Source organism: Lepus europaeus, chromosome 6 (assembly GCF_033115175.1).
Source record: "Lepus europaeus isolate LE1 chromosome 6, mLepTim1.pri, whole genome shotgun sequence".
NCBI classification, from domain to species: Eukaryota; Metazoa; Chordata; class Mammalia; order Lagomorpha; family Leporidae; genus Lepus; species Lepus europaeus.
In genome coordinates, this window is record NC_084832.1 from 96,003,931 (window position 1) to 96,024,417 (window position 20,487).

General features: G+C 48.7%; 1 protein-coding gene across 1 annotated transcript in view; it reads right to left on the minus strand.

The window, feature by feature from the left end:
- The window catches only part of B4GALNT3 (beta-1,4-N-acetyl-galactosaminyltransferase 3), a 108,572-nt gene that overhangs the window by 41,286 nt on the left and 46,799 nt on the right, over nt 1-20,487 (minus strand). The window lies entirely within an intron of this gene.

Consider the following 20,487-nt stretch of genomic DNA (forward strand, 5'->3'; position numbering starts at 1 on the left):
GCCTCCAGCTTCCTGCTGATGCAGACCCTGGAAGGCAGCAAGTGATGGCCCACATGGCTGGGACCCTGCCAACCGGGTGGAAGACCGGATTGAGTCCCTAGCTCCTGGCTTCAGCCTGGCCCAGTCACAGCTGTTGCAGGTATTTGCAAAGTAAACCAGCAGATGGGAGATCTCTGTTTCTCCCTGTGTCTCTCTGCCTCTCAAACAAATTTCAAAAAAAAATTTTTGAGAAGAGAGTATCACCTAGCCAGCTAATGAGATAGAGGAGAAGTGGGAACAACTTGATAATAGCTGTTAATTAGGAAGAAGCAAGACTTGTGACTACAGGAGGATGTCGAAAGAATATGGGAGAATATTGTTTACAAAGCTCTCTCCATACCCTCTAGCAGGTGCATTCACAAAACCAGAAACAGCTAACTAATGTACGTTCACCCAGGTCAGTCACTGTGCTAAGCACCTGACATACTCATCTCATGTCGTCTTCCCAGCAATCCTTTAGGTGGATGTGAGCATTGCCCCTATTTTATAGATGAGAAAACTGAGGTTCTAAGTGATCAGGAGGACACATATCTGCCCAGGACCTTACCACCTCTAAATAACAGAGTTGAGGTTTGACTCCCATTGTTTTGTTTGCTTCTCCTCCCACCCCCACCCCCCTCAATCTCTTAACAAGTATCTTACACAGACTCTTTTGTGTGTTGAATGAAAAAGCAATGGAATCCAAGGGAAGGAGGGAGAGGTAGGGTCTCTGAGGACAAGGAAGTCTTCTAGTGCCACACAGGGGCTAGGCTGGGCCCAGCAGCCAGGAGCCACTGCCGCCCGGCCCTCTCCCCACTTGATGCCCCTATTGGAACAACAACTCTTTTAAGCATCTTGTTGAGCTCCCTCTCTTTACTGCATCAGGCTTAAAAACAAATGAGGTGCGGCTGGCGCCACGGCTCAATAGGCTAATCCTCTGCCTTGTGGCGCCGGCACACCGGGTTCTAGTCCCAGTCGGGGTGCCGGATTCTGTCCCGGTTGCCCCTCTTCCAGTCCAGCTCTCTGCTGTGGCCCGGGAAGGCAGTGGAGGATGGCCCAAGTGCTTGGGCCCTGCACCCCATGGGAGACCAGGAGAAGCACCTGGCTCCTGCCTTCAGAATAGCGTGGTGCACCAGTCGCAGCGCGCCGGCCACGGCGGCCACTGGAGGGTGAACCAACGGCAAAGGAAGACCTTTCTCTCTGTCTCTCTCTCTCTCACTGTCCACTCTGCCTGTCAAAAAAAAAAAACCAAAAAAACAAATGAGGTGCATTATCTGATCGGGGGGCTGCCAGTGGCTAGGTGTGTAAGGTCTGATGAAGGTGACTTTCCAAAGCCACGCTGAGGCTGTGTAACCTGTTCTCGGGGAGGAGAGGGAACGGGAGTCATTCGTTCTGCTCCCCTAGACAGGAACACGGGCATTCCACCTTCCCTGTCCTCACAGCACAGGACACGTATGGAACTTCAAGGCCTAGCCCGGGCCAAGGGCCAAGGGCCGTGCTGTGTGGATGAAGCCCCAGCCCACCACGGCCCACCTGCTGTTTTTACACCAGAGCTTTTATATTCTTGGTCTCATTCTCATTTTTACCCCCAATGCCCATGCATCATTTCCACTTTGCTGATGAGGACAGAGACCCACAGCTACCTTAACTGATTGGTCTAATGTCGAAGGGAAGCCAATGTTAAGGACCAGGCCTTTGATTCTCCGCCCAAGGCTTGGTGTATCACAACACAGGACTTAGCCGTGGCTTTTGTGTTAAGTGAGTTTCACATTTTGGGAGAGAACACCAATCCAGCCTAATGTAGGAAAGGATTGAAAGCACTGTGCAGGCAGAAAAACTAGGTCATGTTCACGATTTCATCCCCACTGTGTAAATGAGTTCCTATTACCACTTCTAACACATCCCAGCTGCATAGAGGGGTTAAATGACCCGGCTCTGACCTCACTTTCCTACTGTGTAAGTCAGGTATTTGATGCATGTGGAGTGGCCGAATGAATGAATGAATGACAAGGAGGGTTTGTGGGACGGGCCAGAGGAATTAGGCATCTTTTGGTTTGGAGGCTGAATGACCCAGAGACACTGGCCCAGTACTGCTGAGAAATTAACAGCCAGCTCCGGGGACGTCTCAGCACCCTGTAGACACCCACTGGGGCACCAATGAAAAAGGGATGAGCTGGGGGCCAGTGCTGCGGCCCAGTGGATTACGCCACTAGTTGTGATGCCAGGATTCCTTATTAGGAGCGCCAGTTTGAGTCCCAGTTGCTTTGCTTCTGATCCAGCTCCCAGCTAATGTATCTGGGAAAGCAGTAAAATGATGGCTCAAGTATTTGGGCTCGCGCACCCATGTAAGAGACCTGGATGGAGCTCCTGGCTCCTGGCTTTGGCTACGGCCATATGGGGAGTGAACCAGTGGACAGAAGGTCAGACTCTCTTTCTCTCTGTGTGTCTCAATAAATAAAAAAATAAATTAATCTAAATTTTTTAAAAGGTAGAACCTGAAGGTGCCTCTAACATAGCACTTTCTCTTGGGCATTTTTTCTTTTTCAAATTCAATGTTTAGATTTCTGTTTGTGTGTATGTGTTATAAAATAGGCCGGCGCCGTGGCTCACTAGGCTAATCTTCCGCCTTGCAGCGCCGGCACACCGGGTTCTAGTCCCGGTCGGGGCACCGATCCTGTCCCGGTTGCCGCTCTTCCAGGCCAGCTCTCTGCTGTGGCCAGGGAGTGCAGTGGAGAATGACCCAAATGCTTGGGTCCTGTACCCCATGGGAGACCAGGAGAAGCACCTGGCTCCTGGCTTTGGATCAGCGCGGTGTGCCGGTCGCAGCGCGCCAGCCGCGGCGGCCATTGGAGGGTGAACCAACGGCAATGGAAGACCTTTCTCTCTGTCTCTCTCTCTGACTGTCCACTCTGCCTGTCAAAAAATAAAAAAATAAAAATAAAAATAAAATAAACAAAATATACAATTTTAACCTTTTTTAAGTGTACAGTTTAGTGGGATTAAGTGCTCATACACCCACACTTTCAGGCAACCATCACCACCATCCATCTCCAGAACCTGACCGTCCCAAACTGAAAATCAGTACAACTTCCCTCGCTGCCTCATCCAGCCTCTGGCAACTGCTGCTTTACTTTCTTTCTCTTCGAATGTCACTGTTCCACCGATCACATAGACATAAAATCCTACAACATTGCTCTTTTGTGTCCAGCTTATTTCACTTAGCATTGTGCCCTCAAGGTTCATCCATGGAGCATGGCAGAATTTCCTTCTTTTTGAGGGCTACACAATATTCCATTGTATGCGTAGATTACATTTTGTTTATCCATTCATCCACCAACACTTGGGTTGTTTCCACCTCTTGGCTATTGTAACAAATGCTGCAATGAACCTGGGTATTCAAATATCTCCTAAAGATCCTGCTTTCAGGGCCAGCCTTATGACACAGCAGTTAAGCCATAGCTTGTGATGCCAGCATCCCACATTGGAACACTGGTTCAACTCCTGGTTGCTAATGCCTCCTGGGAAGGCAGCAGAAGTTGGCCCAAGTACTTGAGCCCCTGACACCCAGATGGGAGATCTGGATGGAGTTCCTGGCTCCTGGCTTCCACCTGGCCCAGCCCAACCCAGTCCCTGCTACTGCAGCCACTTGGGAAGTGAACTAGCAGACAGAAATCTCTCTCTGTGTCTCCCTCTCCCTCTTCCTCTCTTTCTCCCCCTCCTCCAGCTTTCAAAGAAAGAAATCTTTAAAAAGAAAGACAGAGAGAGAAAGAAGAGAAGAGAAGAGAAGAGAAGAGAAGAGAAGAGAAGAGAAAAGAAAAGAAAAGAAAAGAAAAGAAAAGAAAAGAAAAGAAAAGAAAAGAAAAGAAAAGAAAAGAAAAGAGGCCGGCGCTGCGGCTCACTAGGCTAATCCTCCGCCTTGCGGCGCCGGCACACCGGGTTCTAGTCCCGGTCGGGGCACCGATCCTGTCCCGGTTGTCCCTCTTCCAGGCCAGCTCTCTGCTGTGGCCAGGGAGTGCAGTGGAGGATGGCCCAAGTGCTTGGGCCCTGCACCCCATGGGAGACCAGGAGAAGCACCTGGCTCCTGCCATCGGATCAGCGCGGTGCGCCAGCCGCAGCGCGCCGGCTGCGGCGGCCATTGGAGGGTGAACCAACGGCAAAAGGAAGACCTTTCTCTCTGTCTCTCTCACTCTCCACTCTGCCTGTCAAAAATAAAAAAAAATTTAAAAAAAGGAAAAGAAAAGAAAAAAAGTTCCTACATTCAGTTCTTTGAGTGTGACATGCTCCTCTAAACTGCAAAAACAATGTGAGGCTGAAGGCTAAGGGAGGCCAGGCTGCCATGCTCCTGGGTGAAACAAGGTGGCAAAGCTTGTGTTTGGGAACACCTACAAAGAAGAGTGCTGTGTGGGGAAAGCCAGACTGGAGCAACCCCAGCCAGCAGGTTACAGGGAAAAGCAGAACTTCTGAGTGGACCCAAGGTAAACCTTTCCCTGGGGGACAGAGATGTCCTTATGTACTAGCTGGTGCGGAAATCAGTAGTGTCAACATTGCCCAGCTTCAGAGACAGATTAGCTGCTGGGTGCCCTAGAAACTGCTGTTTGCAGTGTGTCTGGTACAGAAGCAAGTAAGAGTTTAGAACCCATCAGGGCAACTGGACATTGCAGCAACATCAACCTGTGACAATGGGATCACTGCACCGTGCTGAGTCACAGCTCATGCAGGCTGAATGCTGGCACGTTTTAAAAATATTTATTTATTTATTTATTTATTTTAAAGTCAGAGTTACAGAGAGGCAGAGGCAGAGAGAGAGGTCTTCCATCCACTGGTTCACTCCCCAATTGGCCGCAATAGCCAGAGCTGCACCAAGCCAAAACCAGGAGCCAGGAGCTTCTTGTGAGTCTCCCACGTGGGTGCAGGGGCCCAAGGACTTGGGCCATCTTCCACTGCTATCCCAGAGCAGCTGGGACTTGAACAAGTGCCCATAAGGGATGCTGGCACTGCAGGCGGCAGCTTTACCCACAACACCACAGCGCTGTCCCTAAAAATTGTTTTAATATTAAAAAATTCTAACATACATAATAGTGATATGCACAAACACACTAAATACTACTTTGCTATGCTATCCTTTAACTTTACATGGGAAAAAATATTCTTACTTGGTTAACATCTACTGTTTAAAATAAATGAACAAAGAGAAGAAAGAGGAATTCAGGCTCAGGAGGGGAAAGAAGCCAAGTAGGAACACCAATAGCTCAGTGGATATTGTTTGTTTTTTTTGGGTTTTTTTAAGGTTTATTTTATTTTATTTACTAAATATAAATTTCATAGGTACAACTTTTGGATTACAGCAGTTCTTCCCCCCATACTCACCTTCTCACTCCCAAACCATCCCACCTCCTATTCCCTCTCTCATCTCATTCTTCATTACGATTCACTTTTAATTATCTTTATATACAGAAGATCAACTCTATACTAAGTAAAGATTTCAACAGTTTGCATCCACACAGACACACAAAGTATAACGTACTGTCTGAAGACCAGTTTTACTGTTAATTCTCATAGTACAACACATTAAGGACAGAGGTCCTACATGGAGCAAGTGCACAGTGACTCCTGTTGTTGATTTAACAATAGACACTCTTATTTATGATGTCAGTGATCACCGGAGGCTCTTGTCATGAGCTGCCAAGGCTATGGAAGCCTCTTGAGTTCACAAACTCTGACCTTATTTAGGCAAGGCCATAATCAAAGTGTGAGTTCTCTCCTCCCTTCAGAGAAAAGTGCCTCCTCCTTTGATGGCCCCTTCTTTCCACTGGGATCTCACCCACAGAGATCTTTCATGTAGGCCATTTTTTGCCACAGTGTCTTGGCTTTCCATGCCTGAAATATTCTCGTGGTGGATATTGTTTATGTTTGTTTTCTACACGCACAAATCAGAATGTGTTCATGGAACAGCAGAGCAATTGTTAGCAAAGCTGCTTGACCTCAGATACCACTGGTCACAGTTCCCTAAGCTGATTTCTGTAGGTTTGCTTGTACCTTCACAAGTGCATTGACATACTGACTCTTGGGCTGGCCAATTAAACTCCTGAATGATTCTTACCATCCATACAGTACACAAAGTTCCAGTACAATGTCTGCAGGGACAAATCTTATAGAAAAGTAAGAGGAGGGGCCAGCGTTGTGGTACAGTGGGTTAAAGCCCTGGTCTGCAGCGCTGGCATCCCATATGGGCACTAGCTTGAGTCCCGGATGCTCCTCTTCTGATCCAGCTCTCTGTTCTGGCCTGGGAAATCAGTAGAGGATGGCCCAAGTCCTTGGGCCCCTGCACCCACGTGGGAGACCCGGAGAAAGCTCCTGGCTCCTGGTTCCAGATCAGCACAGCTCCGGCTGCTGTGGCCATTTGGGGAGTGAACCAGCAGGCGAAAGACCTCTCTCTCTGTCTCTCTCTGCCTCTGCCTTTCTGTAACTTTGCCTTTCAAATAAATAAATAAATCTTAAAAAAAAAAAAAAAAAAAAACCTGTTTAGGAAGAGACAGATGACTCTGATCCTTACCCTCAAAGAAAGCAAGAGAGAGAGAGAACATTTTGGAGAGGGAGTCATCGCTATGAGAAATCTCCAAGCATGAAAAGCAAGAGGGAGACTTACTACACTGAGCCGCATGCTGCCAACAGTTTAACACTCAACCCTTCTGATCTGTGTGACTCTCATTTTACCTGCATGGCACCTACACAATTTCTGGAACTTTCTCCCACTTGAGGTACTTGGGAAGACAACTGAGGCACAGAGAACTTGGATTTTCTTAAAAAGCCTCATGAGCATAAACTTTGATATTTAAAGACCCGTGATAACTGTCAGTATCCCAGTAATACAGAAAACCCTTGGGAAGCTGTTAACTGTTCAGCTTTCCCAGATCCTAGGGGAATATCTTTTCCATCTTTCAGAGTGTTGTAGGAGATTTGTAGGGTAAGCTGCAAATGCATTCCCATGAGGGGCAAAGGCACTGAGCTAGGTTTCCCTAGAGTTCACTGCTGTACAAAACAGACACGGGTTTCTCACAAAGGCTGCACGGTCTGTTATTTGTTTTGAATTGGCTTCTTGGATCGGTTGAGTCCTGATGGTTGCACGAAATGGCTCATAGTGGGAAACTTTGAAAAGCAGCCCTTCAAGAGGAAGCCTTGTGGGCAGTGAGCAAGATGGATTTACTGAGCATCTAGTACATGCGAGGAGGCCTCAAAATTTTGTGGCAATGGAATTAAAAGATAAATATTTTGAGGGGCCAGTGCTGTGGCATAGTGAGGGGCCGCCTCTCTCACCCTTCCGTGAGTGCTGGTTAATATTCTGGCTGTTCCACTCCAATCCAGTTCCCTGCTGATGCACCTGGGAAGGCAGCAGAGGATGGTCAAAGTGCTTGGGCCCTTGCACCCACATGGGAGACCTGGATTAGGCTCTTGGCTCCTGGTTTTGGCCTGGCCCAGCCTCAACCATTGCAGCCATTTGGGGAGTCACCCAGTGGATAGATCTCTCTTTCTCTTTCTCTCTCTCTTTTCCCCTCTCTGTAATTCTGACTTTCAAATAAACAAATCTTGAAGTAAAAAAAAAAGATAAGTATTTTGGTGCACAATATTTTAAAATCCATAAACAGCATCTTCATAAAGTTCACATAAAATGCATACTATAGGGGGGAAAAAATGCAGAGAGAGAGGAAGAGACAGAGATCTCCCATTCACTGGTTCACTCCCCAGATGGCTGCAATGGCCAGCACTGGGCCAGGCCAAAGCCAGGAGCTTCATCCAAGTCTCCCATGTGGGTGGCAGAGGTCCATTAGCAGGGAATGGGATTGAAAGTGGAGCAGCTGGGAGACCAGCGCTGTGCACAGCAGGTAGAGCCACCACCTGCAGTGCTGGCATCCCGTATGAGCACCAGTTCAAGTCCCAGCTGCTCCATTGCCGATCCAGCTCTCTGCTATGGCCTGGGAAAGCAGTATGCCCCAAGTTCCTGGCCCCTGCACCTGTGTGGGAGACCCAGAAGAAGCTCCTGGCTCCTGGCTTCAGATTGGCCCAGCTCCAGCCATTACAGCCACTTGAGGAGTGAACCAGCTAATGGAAGACCTCTCTCTCTCTCTGTCTGCCTCTGCCTCTCAAATAAATAAATATTTTTAAAAGAAAGAAAGAAAGTGGAGCAGCTGGGACACAAACTGGTGCCCATATGGGATGCCAGCATTGCAGGCAGCAGTTTACCTGCTATGCCACAACACTGGCCCCCAAAAATATTCTCCTAAGCCAGCAATTTTGAAGGAAAAAAAATATAACCAATTTCAGAGCCAGCAAGATCTGGATTGACTCCCTGCCCACTGCTTTCTAACTGTGTGACTGAGGTAAGCCCCTCACTGTCTCCACGCCTGTCGCCCCACGCCCCACTCCCATCATTCTGATGGAAAGATGAATTGTGTCCACAAAGGAAGTCAACTAACATGCGTTCAAAGTGGATGAGGCCACAGGCAGCTCCTTTAGTCTTCACTGTATTAGCTACTGTTTATCAATCAGCTCCTCTCTGCCAGGCATTTTACATCTCTTCAATTCCACTCACAACAACTCTATGAGGTGTTATTCTCCCCATGCTCCTAATGCTAAAACTGAGGTTTAAAGAGTTCACGTGATCTGCGCCAGCCTTGCAGTGGCAGACCTGGGATTCAAACTAGTTCTGTTTGGTTTCAAAGTCCACAGGCTCCCACGGCCTGGTTAATCCTCAGCATAGCCCTGTGAAGCCAGGGCCATGGTGCCCCACTGCCATGGAGGGCTGGAAGCAGAGGCCAGGGAATCAGCCCAGGGCAGGCACTAATAACTCACAGCCGACAGCTCTGCCATCACCACCCGGGCACATCTGGGCCTGATTTCACACCCAGGTCTTGACACGGCTTTACGGGGTTGGTGGAGTTGCTGGGTCTGAGAATGGAGAAAAATCTCTGCCCTTCAGGAGACCTAGATTTTACAGGGCAACCCAGAAACTCCAGCTCTTTTCTAAAATAAAAGTAACACACCAGGGGCTGGTGCTGTGGCACAGTGGGTTAAAGCCCTTGTCTGCAGGGCTGGCATCCCATATGGGCACCGTTTTGAGTCCCAGCTGCCCCACTTCCGATCCAGCTCCTTGCTCATGAGCCTGGGAAAGCAGCAGAGGATGGCCCAACAGTTTGGGCCCCTGCACCCTCATGGGAGACCCAGAAGAAGCTCTTGGCTCTTGGCTTCATATCAGCCCAGCTCTGGCCATCACAGCCATTTGGAGAGTGAACCAGCGGATGGAAGATTTCTCTCTCTTAAAAAAAAAAAAGAAAGAAAGAAAGAAAGAAAGAAAGAAAGAAAGAAAGAAAGAAAGAAAGAAAGAGAGAGAGAGAGAGAGAAATATGTCTTTAAAAAAAAAGTAACACACCAGAACACTGCAAAAAGTTCATGGAAATTCCATTAAAAGATAAGTTAAGGGCCAGCTTTGTGGCACCAGGGTCTAAGCTGCTGCCTGAGATGTCAGTATCCCATATCAGAATGCTGGTTCGAGTCTGGGCCACTCTGCTTATGATCCAGCTCCCTGTTGAAGTGCCTGGGAAGGCAGCAGGGAATGGCCTGGGGTGCTTGGGCCCCTGCCACCTACATAGGAGGCCAGGATGGAGTTCCAGGCTTCTGGCTTCAGCCTGCACCAGCCCCAGCTGTTACAATTTGAGGCGTGAACCAGCAGATGGAAGAATCTCTCTCGCCCGCCACTCCCCATACCCACCATTCTCTCTATAACTTTGCCTTTCAAATAATAATAATAAATAAAAGGTAAGTTTAAGGATGGATGTTAGAAGCAGAAGTTAAGATCCCATATTGGAATGCCTGGGTTAGAGTCCTGGCTCCACTCTCAAGTACAGCTTCCTGCTAATGCACACCCTGGGAGGCAGCAAGTGATGGTTCAAGTGCTTGGGTCCCTCCCACCCACAGGGGAGACCCAGATGGAGTTCCTGGCTCCTGGCTTTGGAGTAAGCATTTGGGGAGTGAACCAGGCAGAATTTTGTCTCTGCCTTTCAGACAGTATTTTTTTTTTATTAAAAAACTTATTTTGAGATCAAGAGTTTTGCAATCCATGTATAGAATTTTCATAACATGCATCCTTTGTGAACTTTCTGAAGATCCCTGAAACAAGCACTATCTTCTCTAAGTCACGTTGCATCTTGCAGAAAGTGATGAATCCCCTGAAATCACTGCTTTTCCTGCCTTTAAACACTCAGTTCTGTACCCTGGGGTTAATCCAGGGCGATTCTCTTTCCTATCCGTGCTCACACCTAGCAAATCCCATCTGGTCCTTTCAACCCTCACCCCAGTGTCGGTGGCCCCCGTGGGTCCGGCCCCGACTGCCCCTGCTCTCCCATCTCATTGGCTTCCTCTACCATTTGGATATCAGAGAGACATCTCACAGTGTCTGAAGCCAAACTTGATTTCCGCTCCCCATCTCATAAACGGGAGCTCTGGGCTTCCAGCTGCCCAGATGGGGAATTTTCTACTCACTCACCCTCTCTCCATATCCGATGCCTCAGCAAGTGCTGTCACTGTCCCCGCCCACAGATGAGGACTTCTCCCTCTGCCCTCTCCACCTCCACACTCCGAGACTCAGCCTCCATCCGCTCACTTTGCTTCTACCGTTTCACCCTGCACTCAGCAGCCAGTGTGACCCCACTGAAAGGCAAGGCAGGCCACTGTCACTGTTCCCTGCTCAGGACCCTCTGGTGCCCTCCCAGCTTCCTCAGAATACAATCCAAGGTCCTCTGGATGGCCTGTGAGTAAGGTTTGCTGGGGACAGACCCAGGTTATGTGGGTTGTCCTGGGAGAGTAATTAGTAACACTCACTTCTCCTCTCAAATGTGTTCCAATTTGGTCAGTGATAGTCACTCTATTAATGAGGCCTTAGGGTATCTTCTGACCTCATCTGCTACCCTTTGATCATCATCCAGCAGCAGCTACACTGGTCTCCTTGCTGTTCTACCGGCAGTCAAGCATGCTGTACCCCAGGGCTTTTGGACTTCTTCTACCTGGAACACATTTCCCTTAGATATGTGCATGGCTCACAGGCTGTCTTAGCTCAGGTCCCTGCTCAGATACTGGAGGCCTTTCCTGATCATCCTACCCCTTTCTCTCCATTACTCTACAGTCCATTTCTTTTATAATTTATTATTTTCTTTTTATTTTTTATTTAATTTATTTGAAAGACAGAAAGACAGCTCTGGTTCACTCCTCAAGTGCTAGCAGTAGCTAAGGCTGTACCAAGCCCAGATTAGGAGGCTGAAACTCAATCTAGGTCTCCCACACTGGCAGCAGGGTTCTGGCTATTTGAACCATCATCTGCTGTCTCCTAGGTTGAGAATTAGCAGGAAGCTGGAATCTAGAGTGGAGCCAAGACTTGAATCAGACACTCCGAAATGGGACACAGGTGTTCCAAGCAGCGTCTTGCCACTGTGTCAAATGTCTCCCCTACATTATTATTATTTCTTTTTCTTTTTTTTTTCTTTTTTTTTTCTTTTTTTGACAGGCAGAGTAGACAATGAGAGAGAGAGACAGAAAGAAAGGCCTTCCTTTTGCCATTGGTTCGCCCTCCAATGGCCGCCGCAGCCGGCGCGCTGCGACCGGCGCACTGCGCTGATCCGATGGCAGGAGCCAGGTGCTTCTCCTGGTCTCCCATGGAGTGCAGGGCCCAAGCACTTGGGCCATCCTCCACTGCACTCCCGGGCCACAGCAGAGAGCTGGCCTGGAAGAGGGGCAACCGGGACAGAATCCGGCGCCCCGACCGGGACTAGAACCTGGAGTGCCGGCGCCACAGGCGGAGGATTAGCCTATTGAGCCACGGCGCCAGCCTATTATTATTCCTTAAAAAAACAAATGACTACATTGACCAGAGCTGATCCAGACTGAAGCCAGGAGCCAGGAACTCCATTCGAGTCTCCCACGTGGGTGGCAGGGGTCCAAGTACTTGGGCTGTGCTCCGCTGCTTTTCCAGGTGAATTAAGAAGGAGCTGGACTGGAGGTGGAGCAGCCAAGACTCAAAGCCCATATGGGATGCCAGCATTGCAGGTGGTGATGGCTTAACCCACTGTGCCACACACTGGCTCCATATTATTTTCCTTAATAGCATTTATGACCATTTGACATGTTAGTTGTATATATGTATAAAGTCTCTTCTCCCCACATGCATACACTAGACTATGCTCCATGGGAGCAGAAATGTGTCTATTTTGTTCATTATGCTTAGAACACAGCAGGCACTTGTTTGAACCAATGACAGACGTCACCGTTTATAGTATTCATTTCAACAGTGAGTCAGATGCTGTGGAATTTAGCTTTATAACCTGAATCTCTACGTCTTGGTTTTCCTCGCTGTAAAAATAGTAGTATTTACCTTATGGGTTTTTGTTTTTGTTTTTGTTTTTTTTAGATTTCATTTTATTTATTGGAAAGGCAGAATGATGAGAGAGAGAGGAGAGAGGCATCTTCCATCTGCTTGTTTATTCCCCAAATGCCTACAATAGCTAGGGCCAGGCCGGGCCAAAGCCAGGAACTAGGAGCTCCATCAGGGTCCCCACGTGGATGGCAGGATCCTAAGCACTTGAGCCCTCATCTACTGCCTCCAAGGTGCATTAGCAGGAAGTTGGATCAGAAGTGTAGAGTAGCCAGGACTCAAAGTATATGGGATGTAGGGGTCCCAAGCAGCAGATCAACCCACTATACCACAGTGCTTGCTCCCATATGTGGCTATTACAGACCCAATGAGAGGACACATAGTAGTTGGTCAATAAATACTGGTACAACACTAACAAGAAGAATTATCACCTTTAGCTTTCATGATGTGTCAGGTGGTATGTTAAATAGTTTACTAACAACTTAGTTAATTCTCATAAAAATTTTTTCAGGGAGTGAGTGCTTCTTGGAACACCAGCATCCCATATCAGAGTGCCTGGGTTCCAGCCTAGTTCTGCTCCCAGTACCAGCTTCCCATTAACGTGCACCCTGGAGGCAGCAGGTCCAGCTCCTAACTTCAGCCTGGCCTAGCTCTGGCTGTTATGGGGTTTTGGGAGAGTGAACCAGAGATGTCTCTGCTTCTCTGCCTTGTAAATAAATAAATACACTTTTTAAAAATTATTTCTTTTTTAGGGAGAGGAAGGAATGGGGAAAGGATGATTAACAGGTACTAAGTTATAAGTTACAGTTAAGAGGAAGAAGTTCTAATCTTCAATTGCATGGTAGGTGACTATAGATAATACTAAGTACTGTTTATTTTTCTAAAAAAGGAAAAAGCCAAAGGAAAGGATTTTGTATGCTTTCACCACAAGGAAATGATAAATGTTTAAAGAGATTTTTTTTTTTTAATTAAGGAGATAGCTATGTTTACCCTGATTTGAACATTACACAATATATACATGTACTGCAAGATCACATGGCACCTCACAAACAGGTACAATTTTTACTTTAGTTACCTGAAGGGCAGAGTAACAGAGAGGGAGAAACAAAGAGAAAGAGATCTTCCATCTGCTGGTTTACTCCTCAAATAGCTGTGATGGTCAGGCTGGAGCAGTCTGAAGCCAGGAGCCAGGAATTCCGGCCAGGTCTCCCACCTAGGGGGCAGGGGCCCAAGCACTTGGGCCATCTTCTGCACCTTTCCCAGAGGCATTAGCAGGGAGCTGGACGGGGAGTGGAGCAGCAAGGACTTGAACTAGAGCTCCAATATGGGATGACAGCATTAGATAGCTGCAACTTAACCCACTGTGGCACAACACCAGCCCCCAAGGAAATTATTTTAAAAAAAGCACAGAAAGCCCTTCATACCCATTGGGAACACTATCATCAAAAAGCCAGAGAGGGCAGGCATTTGGCCTAGAAGTTAAGACACCCATATCCCATATCAGAGTACCTGGGTTCAAGCTCCAACTCTACTCCCAAGTCTAGCTTTCTGCTAATGCAGACCCTGGGAGGCAACAGTGATGGCTCAAATAGTTGGAACCCTGCCACCCACTTGAGTCCAGGTCCAGGCTTCAGCCTGGTCCAGCCCTGGCTGTTGTGGACACATGGGAAGTGAACCAGTAGATGAGAGCTCTCTGCCTGTCTATCACTGCTTCTCAAATGGAAACAACAACCCATTTTTCAAAGTCTTAGTAAAGATGTGGAGAAATGCGGACACTCACACACTGCCAGTGGGAATGTCAGATGGGCAGCTGATTTGGAAAACAGTTGGCAGTTCCTGAACAGTATTGCTGTGACCCAGCAATTCTACTCCTAGATATATATCCACAAGAAATGAAAATATCAGAGCAGTAGTATTCCTAATGGCCAAAAAGCAGAAACAAGCCAAATGTCCATCAACAAAACGTGGCATCTACGTGCAATAGAATATTATTGACCAACCAAAAGAAATGAAGTACAGACAATATAACAACATGAATGAACCATTATACGAAGTGAAACAGGTCAGACACAGAAAGCCACACAGTTTATGATTTCACTTTTATGAAAATGCTGAGAACTGGCAATCCACAGAGTCAGAAGATACCCATGGTTAGGGCAAACGGGGGTGACTGCTAATGGAAGCTGGGTTTCTTTTTGGGGTGACCGTAATGTTCTGGAATTACATGGTGGTGATGGACGCACACCCTTATGGATCAACTAAAACCACTGCAATTTTATGGTTTTTTTCCTCCTAAATTATTTAGTTATTTATTTACTTGCGAGACAGAGAGCCAGGCAGAGAGTTCCCATCTGCAGGTTCACACTCCAAATGCTCACAACCAACAGAACTGGACCAGGATGAAGCTGGGCATAGGGAACTCAATGCAGTCTCCCACATGGGTGGCGGGAACGCAATCAGACTTGAGTCATCACGGCTGCCATCCAGTGGGATGCTGGCATCAGGAGCCAGGGCTGAGGACTGAACCCAGGTACTCCAGTGAAGGCCACAAGCACCCTCGAGCTGGTATACTTTACTGAACGAGTAAGCACTTTTGAATATGGACACTGAGAACACGGGCTGACCCTGGCATGGCCTCTGCTACTCTTCCCAACATCTGGGTCTCTCCATTTCCCACCTCCCCAAAGCGTCTCCACTCCCAGTTTAATTATCAGGTCCCTGGAGAGCTGGTGGCAGGTTTCTTTTCAAAGCTGACTCTGTCGGGTTTGTAGATAACGCTGCCCCTCCCTCTCCTAACCACCCCTTCTTTGTACCCAGATCGTTTACTTATTAAACCAATTAGATTAAGTGACTCACACAGCACCGTTGGGCACAGGCGGGCGGGGTAAACAGCTCACAAGAGTCTGACCTGCTCTCACAATAACACCCTTCTCAGAGCAGAACAGGAAGAAACCAAAGACCAAGGACAGGGGGAGTTGCTACCCCTCCTCTCTGTGCCTCCTCACCCACAAGGCAGGCCGAGCCACCCTCTCAAAGAGCGGACATATTCGCCTTCTTAGCTCCACTGCTTACAAAGCCAGCAGGCAACCAGCTCAGGATCTGGGGTTCCCTGGCCTGTCCACATCTTGGCCCCCAGCGCAGCTGCTGGGTGTGCTCCAGCCCTGTCAATCCTGCTTCCAGTCAGATGCCCTAGAGTTGACAAGCGGCTACTAGCTTGGGACCTTGGTCCATAACTCATGGTACCTGGAAAGTAAAGGTGAGAGTCTAGACGAGTTCTCTAGAGTCTAAGACCTGTGAGTTTGCAGTTGATTAAACATGGACTGAACTCCCTGGGCCCTGGAGAGGCGCCTCAGGAAAGACAAAGCTCTGGTAGGGGCCTGACCCATAAGTGGATGTGCTCAAGGTAATACAGCAAAGGAAGAGGGAGGGTGCGTAGAAGGGTGCGTAGAAGGCTTCCTGGCCTGTCCTTCCAGCTCCCGCAACTCATGGCTTGCCCCGGCGCCCTGCGGCCGAGCTGCACCTCCGTCTGCGGTGCTGGCAGGAGCTCCTCCAGGCCCCGTTCTGCTGTCAGCACCTCCTTCCCAACACCAGCTCTTCACTGTCCCTTCTGCCAGCCTGGGATCCAGAAGGGAAATGTGATTCGAGTCTGGTCCTGGCCTAGAACCACATCCTTGCCACCCTCCACCAGGCATTTCCGCTTTTGTGTATTTATAAGACGCTCCTAAAATAGGTCCCAGCAAACAGGAGCAGAGACCTGATTTAGGTCAATGAAATCAGCACTCGGGAGAGCAAAGACTCCCGAGAGTGATGTCGCTATTTTTTTCTCCTAGCCCGTGTCCGGGTTTCAGCACCATCTAAATCCCCCAGGAAGCTGCCCCACACCCCATCCGTTTTGCTTCCTTCCCTGGAAATCTCCCTTCCTCCTGTCCTCCCTGTGCACCCGAATCTCCTAAAACCCCATGGCCCCAGGCCACCTTCTAACGCTCATTTACCATTAAGCACCTGCATTTTGCAAAATACTTTTGACCCCTCCTAAAAGTGGGGTGTCAGTTTCCGGAAGGGAGAGGAGGCCCGGGCACAGCTGCAGGTCAGTATGTGCAGGCTCCTCTGTCAGCCTTGGTGCCTCTGACGTGTCAGCAGTTGGGCAGCGATGGGGAAGCAATGTCACTGACGCGTCTTTCCTAAATACCTGCTGGGACCCAGGGGAGACTCTGCACTGGGCAAGAAGCAACAGCGGAGCATGTGTCCACCGTTCCCAAGCGCAGCAACTGCTGACCAGAGCTCCTGGAGCGGGCGCCCCTTTCCCCAGGGCCTGGCTCACAGCACTGCACAGGACGACAGGCCCTGGGTCCTCAGTTCCTCCCTGAGAAGTGATGTACTCTGTTGTGCAGGACGCAGAGCCTGCCGGGGGCTTTGTGGAATAAGGCAGAGGTGTCTAGTTCTCTCTCCACTTTGGTTTAGGTCCCATGTGTGAGATCAAAGTGGAAACAAACAAGCAAACAAAAATCACTTCATTATACTCTTAAGTGGAGGAAGAACAGCCCTGGAGCTCAGGGATCACAGCTGCAGCAGTGAACCTGGGGCTTGAGACAGGGGTACGATGTTGGGTGAGACGGCTCAAGGCAGACAATTCCAGGGGACATGTGCGGAGAACCAAAACTGGGTGAGATTTACAAATATAAAAGTTGGTTCAAATGATATACCAGCTTTTTTTTTTTTTTTAATTTGAGAAGCAGAGAGAGATCCCATTTGCTGGTTCAATCCCCAAATGTCTGCAATGGCCAGGCTGGATGGAGCCAAAGTCACAAGGCAGGCACCAGTCTGTCTCCCATGAGGGTGGCAAGAACCCAAGTTCTTGAACATCACTGCTTTTCCCAAGATCTGCAGGAAACTGGAGTCATGAGCCAGAGCCAGGACCCGAACCCAGGCACTCAGAAATGGAATGCAGCTGTCTTAACCACGGGACTACACACCTGCTCCATGCACAGGCCCTTCTGCAGGCACAGACTGTGTGAAGGATCTGGAAGCTTCCCCTTCATTGACTAATGTGAATCACATGGCCTAGAGCTGAAGGGCAGGAGAGCAGAGGCAGTCAGAGAAGACACTGCCCGCCCTGGTGCTGGGACCTTGGGGTCTGTCATCCCCCAGATCTGTTCCAGTTATAACGGATGCTCAGCAGAGATTTCTTCCATAGGTTAGCACCAACCCTCTATTCAAGCAATGCTAACAAGTAGCCACCCAGCCACTGCCAGAAATATCCAGAGACACAGTGGGCCCCACTGCTAGACAGCTCACATCGCCACCAGGTTCCTTTCCCTTGTAGGCCTCCCAGCCAAACACAGCCTACAGGTGAGCCTCTCAGCCACCCTCCTCACACCCACAGGGCCACGTGTGGGAAGAGTGAGGGGCCGAGGGCCTGCTCAGCTCCTTTTCGTGGAGCTCTGTCAGCTCACGGCCGTGTTCCCTGCCCCTAAAAGTGTCAAAACCCCAAGACAGCCGGAAGCATCTGTCTGACTCACCAGATAACACCGAAGCCCAGTGACACCTTAGACAGGGCTGTCAGCCAAGGGTGGTGTGAAACGTCGGGCAACAGCCACTCAGCAGAACACCGTGGGATAGGACAAGGTGGAAGGCCTCACATGGCAACCCAGAAACCTGGGTTTAAAACCCTGCCACGCAGATTAGAAAACTGAAGCTACGGGTAGGGGTGACAGGATTAGACACCACTTAGGACACTCACACCCGACTTCGGGGTACCTGGGTTCAATTCTCAGCTCTGGCTTTAGCCTAGTTCAGCCCTGGTCATTGCAGGCATTTAGGGAGCGGACCAGCAGATGGAGGCTAGTGTTCTGCCTCTCTCTGTCTCTCTTGCTCTCTCAAACTTTTCCTAAAAATTAAAAAAAAAAAATTCAGACTCTAAAAAATAAAAACCTAGGGCCAGAGCTGTGGCACAGTAGGTTAATCCTCCACCTGTGGTACCAGCATCCCATATGGGTGCTGGTTCTAGTCTCAGCTGCTCCTCTTCCCATCCAGCTCTCTGCTGTGGCGTGGTAAAACAGCAGAAGATGGCTCAAGTCCTTGGGCCTCTGTACCTGTGTGGGAGACCTGGAGTAAGATCCTGGCTCCTGGCTTTGGATCGGCTGAGCTGCAGCCATTGCGGCCATTTGGAGAGTCAATCAGTGGATGGAAGACCTTCTCTGTCTCTCCCTCTCACTGTCTATAACTCGACCTCTCAAATAAATTATTAAATAAATAAATAAATAAAAACCTGAACAGCATAAAATTCTTCAGGGGGCTTGCACTGTGGTGCAGCATGTTCAGCCACCACCTGTGATGCCTGTATCCTACAGGAGCACCGGTTTGAGCCCCTGCTACTCTACTTTCGTCCAGCTCCCTGGTAATGGTCTGGGAAAACAGTGAAAAACGGCCCAAGTGCTTAGGATCCTGCCACCCCCATAGGAGACCCAGATGGAGTTCCAGGGTCCTGGCTTTGTTCTGGCCTACCCTGAGTCGTTGTGGCCATTTAGGGAGTGAATCAACAGTGGGTGGAAGATCTCTTTCTCCCCTATTTCTCCCTCACTGTAACTCTTCCTTTCAAATGAATAAGTAAATCTTTTTTAAAAAAAAAAAAGTTTTTTTCAGGGACACATTGATAGGTATACTGTCCCTGTGCAGTTAAAAAGGTTAAAAAGAATGAGAAAGCAAATTGGGTTATCGTCTGAATTATAGGAGGAGTACTGGCTGCTGCTTAACTGGCTCAAATCTATGCAAATGAAAGAAGACAAAAAAAGATGGCTGGAGTTGCAATGGCAGCTCTCCCGCCTGTCACTGATCTGGGGCTCTTCATGGGCCAGAGCAGAAAATCCTTGGTGCCCCGGCCTGGGCTTTGTTTGTTGCTCCCATTCCCCTCCGTCCAGACGCAGAAGGATCCGGATGCGGCCCTGGTCAGACCCCTATCTCTTGGAAGATAGCCATCTCCGGCCGGTCACGGGAACAAGGGTCTACCAGGACGCTCTCCCCCAACCAAGAAGTGTGGCAGGACGGAAAGTGTGAAAACAGCCAGACACTGCAAAGGCTGAAACCAAGGACGGGCTGAATTTCTCCCCAAGGCAAGTCTCGGCCCATTCAAAGCACTTCTCCAAAGCACTTATCCAATCCAAGAGGGACTTGGTGGTGTGCAACAGTGTACACGAGCCTTCCTCTTGCCTGCTGGGCTCAGGGGAGACCAGGCCTGGGGCTGTGGTGGGAACAGAGTGGGCTGCTATGACAGCCACTGATGTTGCTCTCCTTTCTCCACGTGGGGGCCAGCACATGGGATTCCGGTCCCTCTATTCTTTCATCAGATGTTAATTTATTCTAGGAGAACAGTCAAACCTCAAGCTGTCTCAAAGCAGAGCTAGCAAATAACTAGCTGATTCACTGGCTGCATAGTGGAGATTATCTGTTAATTATTTACCATTCTGGTGAATTCTTTATAAGATTGTATATGCATATGAGCAGTTTGGAGAGGAGATGGAGGGATTGAGGTAGAAGGGTTCCGGAAAAAAAAGATTTGACAACATGGTGACTATTGTTATTGATTCTTGAAAAATGCTAGAAGAGTGGGTGCTTAGTGTTCTCACCACAAAAAAAAAAAAAACTATGTGAGGTAATGCACATGTTAATTAGCTACATTCAGTCACTCCACAGTGTATATAGAATTCAAAAGATGTTGCACATGATACATATAATTTTATCATTTTTAAAACTTTTAAAGCTTATTTATTTGAAAGGCAGAGAGAGAGACAGAGAGAGATCGAGAGATCATTCTTCACCCTCTGGGGTTCACTCCCCTAAATGCCTGCAACAGGCTGAGCCAACCCAAAGCCAGGAGCCTAGAATTCCATCCAGCTCTCCCACTTTGGTGGCAGGGATTCAATTCAGCCATCACCTGCTGCCTCCCAGGATCACATCACAGGAAGCTGGATTGGAAGAAGAGTAGCCAGGACTCAAACCAGGTGCTCTGGCATGGGATGCCAGCATCCATACCTACACCACAACACACACCCCTTATC